This window comes from Scylla paramamosain, chromosome 5 (genome assembly GCF_035594125.1).
Source record: "Scylla paramamosain isolate STU-SP2022 chromosome 5, ASM3559412v1, whole genome shotgun sequence".
Lineage (NCBI taxonomy): Eukaryota > Metazoa > Arthropoda > Malacostraca > Decapoda > Portunidae > Scylla > Scylla paramamosain.
In genome coordinates this window covers 29057556-29067555 of record NC_087155.1, presented here as the reverse complement: position 1 = coordinate 29067555, position 10000 = coordinate 29057556, and the positions used below count along the sequence as shown (strand labels likewise).

At 41.1% G+C, this 10000-nt stretch overlaps 1 protein-coding gene across 1 annotated transcript in view; it reads left to right on the top strand.

The window, feature by feature from the left end:
• Nucleotides 1-10000, top strand: part of LOC135100807 (proton-coupled folate transporter-like) — a 123459-nt gene that overhangs the window by 52517 nt on the left and 60942 nt on the right. Inside the window, exon 11 of the transcript XR_010268924.1 lies at nt 1-4. This exon is cut by the window's left edge and continues 162 nt beyond it. The gene's annotated coding sequence lies outside the window, so the exon portion shown is untranslated. The remainder of the gene's footprint in view (nt 5-10000) is intronic.

Below are 10000 nucleotides of genomic sequence, written 5' to 3'. Positions count from 1 at the left end.
TCAGGTAAGTTTATTTCATTCTTGCTCCCAGGTGTGAATGCTTCGTGTTGAGGAGAGAGAGAGAGAGAGAGAGAGAGAGAGAGAGAGAGAGAGAGAGAGAGAGAGAGAGAGAGAGAGAGAGAGAGAGAGAGAGAGAGAGAGAGAGAAAGCGTCCTCTTTTATTATACTTGGTTTATTAGAGGTGGTGGTGTTTGTTGAGATAAAAGGAACTATCTCTCTCTCTCTCTCTCTCTCTCTCTCTCTCTCTCTCTCTCTCTCTCTCCTCTCTCTCGTTCTCTGCCTCTCTCTTCTCTCTCTCTCTCTTCTCTTCTCTCTCTCTCTCTCTCTCTGTCTGTCTGTCTGTCTGTCTGTCTGTCTGTCTGTCTTCCCAACATAAACTTCTCATAACTCAGACGCGGTTTAAATGAATACGTTGCGTTATACGTATGTTTTTTCCTCTGAGCGCGATGCACCAAGGCCTCCATTGCATGAGCTGTCTAGGATGCACTGATTAATGATGCTTAATGGAGGAACGATTTGTATAATTATGTGCCACTACTTTTTACTTTTGGTAATGGTTGGTGGTGGTGGTGGCGATAATAGTAGTAGTAGTAGTCGTAGTTGTTAGTGGTGGTGGTCATGGAGATAGTAAAATATTGTGTTTTGTTTTTTTTATTTATAATAACGAAAGATATATTATACATACAGACGCATAAATATATAATAGATACAAAAATTAACACCCACATTTAGGAGTCATCATGGGCAAAGATCACGTGAGGCTGAGCGGTGAATGAATAAGCTGCATTGTTACCTAAAAGTGAAGGACGGTGAAGATGAGCACGCTGGTGACAACCTCACGTGCCACACCACCTCGCTTCTCCTTGCATTTAACATTGACGTGATTGTAAAGAAAGATACTGGGTGATTTGGGAGGAAGGGATGAACTCCACTGGTATTCTAAGAGACAGTCATTTATGTTTTAGTCGGGGATGTGTGTGGTGGGGTCTTTGTAAAAGTTTTGCTGTCCAGTATGAGTTTTGCATGGACCCACGAAACATACTCAGCAATCCCGGTAATGAGAAATTATAGGGAAATTCTGTTTTTTTCATGTCTTTATTTGTTTGTTTGTTTATTTATTTATTTATTTATTTATTTATTTATTTATTAAGAATAGCTCAGGAATTGTCAACACGTAAATGAGTTAGTGGCATTTTGTAGTATAGTAAATGATTTGTTTCCTGCAGAATGCGAAGGTTATTACTGCAGACACTCGCCTGATCGTCGGAAATAACGTGAAGACAAACGAACATCACTTATGCTTTACTGTGGATAGATTCATGTATATATTTTAACTTAGATCAAAGAGAAGATAAGAAGTGATGACGTCTATTTTGTATATTGTATTATTTATCATTCATGTCTATTTATTCTTTATACCATTCTTTTTAAATTTAGGTGTAGGTCATCACATCACCGCTTCAACAAGGAATGTCTTTCACTGCCATAAGAATTACCATGGTGCATAAAACTAAGCTGAGTACCATTAACCTTGGGCATCGTGACTCGGGTGCTCATCTGTGGGTGTCTGAATACTCCTTTTCATCCACACGTGCTTTGAATAGTGAGTCGAGTGAGGCAGTGAAATAATGTGAATGAACGCTTGGGGTGATTTCCTTGATAGCATTGTTAACTTTTCTTTTTTCTTTTTTTTTTCTTTGTTTCAATTTGACTTTTGTTTCATTTTATTTTATTTTTTTTTATTTATTTTTTTCATTAGTTTATTTCTATATTTCGTATTAATTTACTTGTTATTTATGTATTATTTATCTGTCTTATTATTACTTATTTATTCATTTTATCTATTTTTTCTCAAAGGAGTGCAGTATCGCAGTGGTCTCATATGACGCATGTGTTACGCAGTGTGTGTGTGTCGATGCGCACGATATTTGTGTGTTTAAGGCTGTGAATAGCGTGGCGGTGTTTTGCAATGGCCAGTTAACGAGCTTGCTACGTATATCGGCCGGTAAAAAGAAAATAAGATCAAATGCAGAGTAAGTAGTTAAAGTGAATGATGAAGATTGGATGATGATGATGATGATGATGATGATGATGATGATGATGATGATAGCAACAGTAACAACAGCAATAACAGCAATCACAACTACAAATAATAATAATAATAATAATAATAATAATAATAATAATAATGGTTGATAATTGTCGTGGCTTAATTAGATAAATGAAAAATATCAGTACATAAATCAAGAAACAGTATTGCAGTTAACTTGACTTCAAGATGTGTTCTCGCATTATGTACACTTTTATATATTATTTTCCCGTTCACTTCCTTACTAATACTACGACACAACAGACCCAGTGTGTTCCATCCTGTGGGTCGCGAGGTGCCGTGCTGCCTGCGCCTTCTAATCTCAATACATTTCAGTCACACGGAACAGATAAACGAGAAACGAGTGGACAGGCTGACAGATGGAACAGATATGCACTGAAATATTAGAACTCATCATAAACCTACATTTGCATCACAATTCATACTTCACCGACCCATAATTCAAGAGTATCGCATGTTAAAAGCTTCCTTTCTCCTTGGCCTCTCTTGTGGCTTCTTCGTAAAGAGAATTCTGGGAAGTGGTGGTGGTGTCTTTCTTCGCTCATCTGCGCCCTTTGCGTCCTTTCCCTTCAGTGTGTTGCCTCGCTTCGTGTTAAGAAATAGTTGGGTAGAAAAAGATGCATATACGAGTAGTAATTAGATTGTGGACCGCCTTAAGTTTTATTTTTTTCTATTTATTTTGGTTTTCTTATTGTACTGAACGTCTGGAAATGCTAAAGTAGGAAATTTCTTCGAAGTTTTCTGGTAATTGTTGTTGTTGTTGTTGTTGTTGTTGTTGTTGTTGTTGTTGTTGTTGTTGTTGTTGTTGTTGTTGTTACTGTTATTTTGTTATGGTTATTATTATTATTTTTTATTATGATTGTTATTATTATTATTATTATTATTATTATTAGTAGTAGTAGTAGTAGTAGTAGTAGTAGTAGTAGTAGTAGTAGTAGTAGTAGTAGAAGTAGTAGTAGTATTTAATAATTATCGTTGTTGATGTCGTTGTTGTCGTCGTTGTTGTCGTCGTTGTTGTCGTCGTTGTTGTTGTTGTCGTTGTTGTCGTCGTTGTTGTTGTTGTTGTTGTTGTTGTTGTTGTTATTATTTCATTTTTTGTTGTTATTGTCGTCATCATCGTCTTTGTTGTTTTTATTATTGTTATTCTTACTTCCCTGACAGATGAAACCGGTTTAAGATTCTAAATATATAATCTTAACTTACGAAACTGTGGAAAGCGACGCACCACATAATCGCCCTGTCAACAATAAAAGAGGATTACCGGACACGTGTTCACCTGCGTCATGCTGGTGCAATGACGTATATAATATGAATCCCCTGTAAATGTGATTGCGACACGTGTTGTCTGCTACAAACGGGGAAGAAACCGGCAGGTGGGGAGCGGGGAGAGATGCTGTTGGGGTAAGGGGAAGATTTGAAAGTGCGGAGATGTGGAGGTGTCTTTGGGATGTGGTGTGGGCATGAGGGAGTGGATGTGGTGGATGTCAGGATGGGGACGAAGGAAGAGGGGCAGTGAAAGAGAAGGATGTGGAGCGCACCTTTCCCTCCCCCGCGCTTCTACAACCTCGACCACCACCACTACCACCACCGTCATCACTACCACCACCAACTCCACCACCATCACCGTCACCACAGCTTTGTGTTTCTCTATTGCGTTGTTATGGCGACCTCTTGCAAAGTGGGATCGGGGAACCCCTGGTAGATACTGGCTACTGCGCCGTTACCTTGACCATCCTTGTTGTTCATCGTTTTATCACCCCAAACTCCCTCACTCGAGTAATCATCACCAATATATGCACCCCAATAGGCCTCCTGGTATTCGCTCTCCTCATGTTTGAATTGTCAAGCTGCTGTGGCTTCCCTTCAAGTTCAGAGTATAATTTCGAAAGACACCAAAGCCACCACTGATAACAAAAGGAACGATGGAGGAGTTCAAGCCTGTAAGTGCCTCTAGTTTAGTTTTTTATTCATTGAAAGTAAATAATTAGTAAGTAAATGTCATATTGTGCTATGAATACAAAGGATTAATGTAATACTATAATATAATAATGTGTAGTGCATTCACAACGCTATCATTGCCTCTGTATACCGGTGTAAAAGTGGAGGCGTTACCCTCTTGGTGTGTTTAATAGCCCATGTGCTGAATGAATACTGATGCAGCTTTAGGGATGGAATGCATGTCATTGGTGGTACTGTGTTTGTCTTCCACCAGCATTGAGCTTCCGTCTTATTTGTATTCATGTCCAGAGCTTATTACGGTGTTTTGCTTGCTTGTGCTCTGTCTAATGGTTCCCCTCCACCCTCACACACATACCTCGCTAAGGAAAGGAAAATACTCGGAAAATCTTTGCGATACAGTATTCCCGTCACCACGAAGGCAAGCGTGACTGGGTTTGTTCCATCTCCCGCACAGTTACAATATGGCCGACAAAATGGCAGCGCAAGAGAAACTGAAGCCATGCAGGAGAGAACGAAGTGCAAATAAGGTCACGGAATCCTGCGGGATAGACTGGAATTGATATTCAACAAGGAGAAAGGCATTAAAGGCGGCATCGTTCAACTATGAATCAAAACAATATAGATTTGACTACCGGGTTTTAAATCCTTTCATATAAATAAATGAATAAGGTTATGCAAAGTTTAATGAACCATTGGCTTTAATAAGACAACGGGTACTGACAACTAGACCTAATGATTTAGATGGCAAATGATGCCACGCTGTACTCGAGTAGCCGGTGTTCAAGATTTTTTTTCCTATAAATCTGCAAGTCATGGAAATTGACTACAGACATTCTTACTCGTTTCTCGCTTCCAGGAATTCATCTACACCACATAAAGTCATTAAAGATACATAAGAAGGAAAGTGAGCAAACAACACATTTTATTCATCTGTACTTCGCCTGCCCTAAAACATCTCTCACGCTGGTGAACTAAGTGTGGATTGCTTCGGGGGACGCGAGGGAGAGGCCCCAGTGGTGGTGTGACAGCCGTGTAATGCTCAAATCGTCGCGGTGCAGAGCCGTCCCTGCCGCTCCTCCTCCAGTGTTGGCAAAGTAACACTTGACTGCACTACTTTACACCAACACGTCACCAACACCATCAACACATCGATAACATGCCACTCTTTTCTTTTCATCGCTTCCATACGTGCGTCTGCTGTTCACCAGTTGCGAAACTTTGGCGCAGCGAACTTTCACATTGCCGCCGTAGCTGCACTCTTTCCTTCGCCCCACACCTGGCTCTGTAGACATCCTGGCACTCCCTGACGTGCACTGCTCCTCGCGTACAGTAACACTACGTGAGTGAAAGTGAATATATGGATCCATTTAGCCAAAAGAGATCACACGACTTCAAGTTAGAACAGCATCGCGGAAAGTTCCCAAACTCACAACCAGTGTTGGGTATCTTTCCACCGCACAACTCCGGAGGCTTCCAAAAGCTGTGATTTATGGAGTTAATTTTCCAAACAGATTTACGATCTTTTCCCTTTCACCCTTGTTTCCTCTAAGCTTTGGCTTTCCGTCACACCAACAATCGAACGTCCCCCTACACAATTTGCACACTGGATATCTGAAGGCTTGACCAGTCTTATATACAGTAAAGCCTTCTAGTCAGACTCTAATCACGTGGGTACCGCGCTCTCTTCACGTGGTCTACTCTTGCCAATGCAACGACTTTAACATTGTTCTTGTGATTTGCGGCTCAGGAAACGGTTGCGTTACAGACACAGCTACCTGAAGGACAGGACGGAAGGAAATAGAAGGAATTACGGTGTATCACCTCGCCTGGAGGAGGAGAATCGCCTGAAAGAGAGCTTTACACGAAGGATATCCACAAGCCCGCGCAAGGCCACGCACATCAGGAGGCGTGCACAGGCTGGCCACGCTCCCTGCCGCCTCCCACCACGACTATCCCTGTCCCCCTCCAGAACTTATACCTGTTCCCTCTCCATTTCATTCCTTTTCGCCCCCATCGCGTCCGTGCTCCACACGCCGATACACGTGACTGTGGCACGCCTGTATCTCACATGTCCCTCTAAACGTGAACCCTTGTTATCACGTTAACTCGTGCACCTACCCCTCCCCACCACACACACACACACACACACACACACACACACACACACACACACACACACACACACACACACACACACACACACACACACACACACACACACACACACACACACACAACACGCAGTCTCCCCCACACCCTAAAATACAACACAGGGGACACACCCAAATTTCTCCCCACGGCGTTAAGTTGCAGGGATCATAAGCTGGAGAGGACAAGATTTCACCCAACCATCACGCCCTCGACTCCCTTTCCTTGCCGCACCCCACAGACGCTCATATGTCAGACTCAACCTCTGACATAACCCATCGACTTGGAGGAATGCAGTAACACCTCATACATAATACATAGCAGTACAGGTGGTAGTCTTCATGTACATCAGTGGAGACATCAGACGGCGGTTTTACGTGGTTGTTGTTGCCCCATCGGGCGTATATATTTCTTCTTTTTTGTAAGTACTACAGGAGGGTGAAAAAGTGGTGTTTGAAGGTGAACGAGTGGCCAGAGGAACCAATTGTGGATAGGAGTATGTTGTGGGATTGCTTAAATGTGATGAAGATTATGATCATTATACAGTGTTACTACTGCTACTGCTACTACTACTACTACTACTACTACTACTACTACTACTACTACTACTACTACTACTACTTTATCATCACCGATCATTATCATCATCACCATCATCACCAGCATCATCATCATCATCATCATCATCATCATCATCATCATCATCATCATCATCCAGAAACAGACAAAACACACACACACACACACACACACACACACACACACACACACACACACACACACACACACACACACACACACACACACACACACACACACACACTGTCCATTTTTATTTTTTATTTTATTTTTTTTGGGGGGTCTTTTCTTCCTCTTCCACATCCTCATTTTTTTCCTCCGGGTTCATCTTCATATACAATTACGTTTTTTCTCTCCACATTTTTTCTTCCCTGATCTTTTTTTTTATATTTTTTCTCTTCACATAATTACGCTTGTTCCTGTGCCTCTCCTTACTCTAATGATCGGAATGCGGCTTGAGTTAAATTTAGCTGAGTCAGTTTTTTTTTTTTTTTTTTTTTTTCTCTCTCTCTCTCTCTCTCTCTATCTCTATCTCTCCCAGCACAACCTTGAAACCTCTTTGGCCACAGTCGATACAAGTTGATGATCATGCTTGAAGATTCCAGTCCAGAAATACACACTTTTTTATTTATTTATTTTTTTTTTATCGTATTTTACACAGCGACAGACATTAAAAGAATATTCATGCACGAAAGAGCAAGGGGAGACAAAAAAAAGAAAGTAAAACATACGAGTACATTGACATAGAGGCTCCTCATTTGTAAGACTTGTGATATATATTTGTACTTTAACTAAAAACTGATAACTTCACTTCTTCACCCCATTCATTCTATACTATCTGCTCTTAAACAGCTCTTCTTTCTTTCTTCTTCTTCTTCTTCTTCTTTTTCTTCTCTTCTCTTCTCTTCTCTTCTCTTCTCTTCTGTTCTCTTCTCTTCTCTCCTCCCCTCCTCATCTTCCTCCTTATCATCATCACCCCTCCGCTCCCCTCCCCCATCCTCCCCTCCCCTCTCTTCTCCTCCTCTTCATCTTCCTCCTCATCCTCCTCCTCGTCATCATCACCCCTCCGCTCCCCTCCCCCCTCCTCCCCTCCCCTATCTTCTCCTCCTCTTCATCTTCCTCCCCATCCTCCTCCTCATCATCATCATCTCCCCTCCCGTCCCCTCCCCATCCTTTCCTCTCCTCTCCTCTCCTCTCCTTTGTTCTCTTTTCTTCGTATTTTCCTCGAGTCGGCAACCCACATTCCTTCGAGAGGGAGTATGAAAGCGCCTTAGGAAGTGAACTATCTCGCTTTTTATGTAACTCAACCACCGTCTGTCTTAAAAAGGCGCTAGATGTGTGCGTTGGCAGACCCTCCCCTCCCAACATTTTTCTTTTTTTGGTACCTTAAAGTGAATCTGCTGTAAGAAAGAATTGCTAGATATCTGACATACCTAACCTGGAGATACGAGGTTGTGTATCAGTCTCAAGAATCATTATATATATATATATATATATATATATATATATATATATATATATATATATATATATATATATATATATATATATATATATATATATATATATTTTCACCATTTCATATATCCATCACACATGCGTATGTTCATATTCATCCCACGTGTGTCCATGGCCAGCCAGTCTATTCTGTTTGTAACCTCTCTCCTCCTCCTCTACCTCTCAAGGGAATTTCACACCCACTTCCAGTTTTTCCTTCCTGGTCATTGGCTAAAAAAACGAAGCCTCTCATAAGCTGTTTCACCTCATTTCCTTGCATCTCATAGGTCATTTCTTCCCCTAAAAGTCAAAACGTGATTCACTTAACTGAGATAAATACAACCTGCATGGTAGCGAGCTCACTCCGTCCCAGTCAGTCACCCAGTCACGACCAGTCAGTCTTGGTCTCTCACTCAGTTCCGCTCAGTCACAGTCAGTCTTGAGAGACGCTGCTCACCCATCATTCATATCACCTCAGAGAGAGAGAGCAGTCAATCGTCACGTTATAATCTCGTCTCGTATCAAGTGTGTACATTCTACCTATTATTAAATCCAGAAGAACTCTCATCATACGTGTCTTTTACCCGCACACATGGACAATATCATCTTACTACCCACGACCTCCAAGCTACCAGAAATACCAAGCTCACTACTGGTCCTCCACGCTACCAACACACCAAGCTCCTCATCTGATGCAGCAGTGGCAAGCATCATCAGCTGGGCAAGTACATCATCTAAACTCACAACAGTAAAGTGGAGAGTCATCAAATCTTAGAGCAGAGGTGATCAGCGGTAGTCAGTCAAAAAGGAAACACTTGTATGTGTAGATGAAAGTTATAGGTACAAGGCAGTGGAAGAAAAAAAAAAAAAAAAAAGAGCATACACAGTAATACAAATGCGATAAACGTGAATTAGAGTAACTAGTATCAATATGTTACATACTAACACAAACGTAAGAGCAGCGGGTAATAATAGACAATAAAGTGATCGAAACAGTAATAGAAACAAGATAGAGAGAAACTGAAGATATGAAGGAGAAAAGTTCTTAGTTGTAAACAGAAAAAAAAAAAAACTTATTGGTACTCCACAAAATAATTCAGAGACGGAAGTAGAAACTTGATGGAGAGAACTGAAGATGCGTAATTGAGAACAAGTCCTGAGTAGCAAAGAAAAAAATCCAGAACTTCATTACAGGTTCAGTGATTTTTTTTTTAGTCTAAGGAACATTAAATTCTAAGCACTCAGTGTCACAATAACCTAACGAGGCGCCTTAGTGTCTTTAGATAGAAAGCTGTAGTCTTCATTAGTATAGTTGTATTTTCATCTTAGTTTATAATGTGTATTCTTGTATGCGTGTATGTAATTTCATGCTTGTATGCAAAGTGATAAATTTATGTGAAAGAAAACAACGCAAAGTAACTAAACATGCGCAAAATGGAAGCAAAGTAAAATGACAACTACTGAAATAGAAACCGGAAAAGAAGAGAAAGAAAAAAAAAAAGAAAAATGTGCAAGTGGGGAGAAGCTGTGAGTAGCAATGATAAGAGGAATTCCACAACCTGAGCAGGTACTGAGAGGGCGCAGCGAGGCGGTAAAGGGGATGATCAGGGAAGAAGTGGTGGAAGGCCGTGAAGGGTTAGCTAGAGTAACCACGCCCATTTTCACTCATCCCCTACACACACACACACACACACACACACACACACA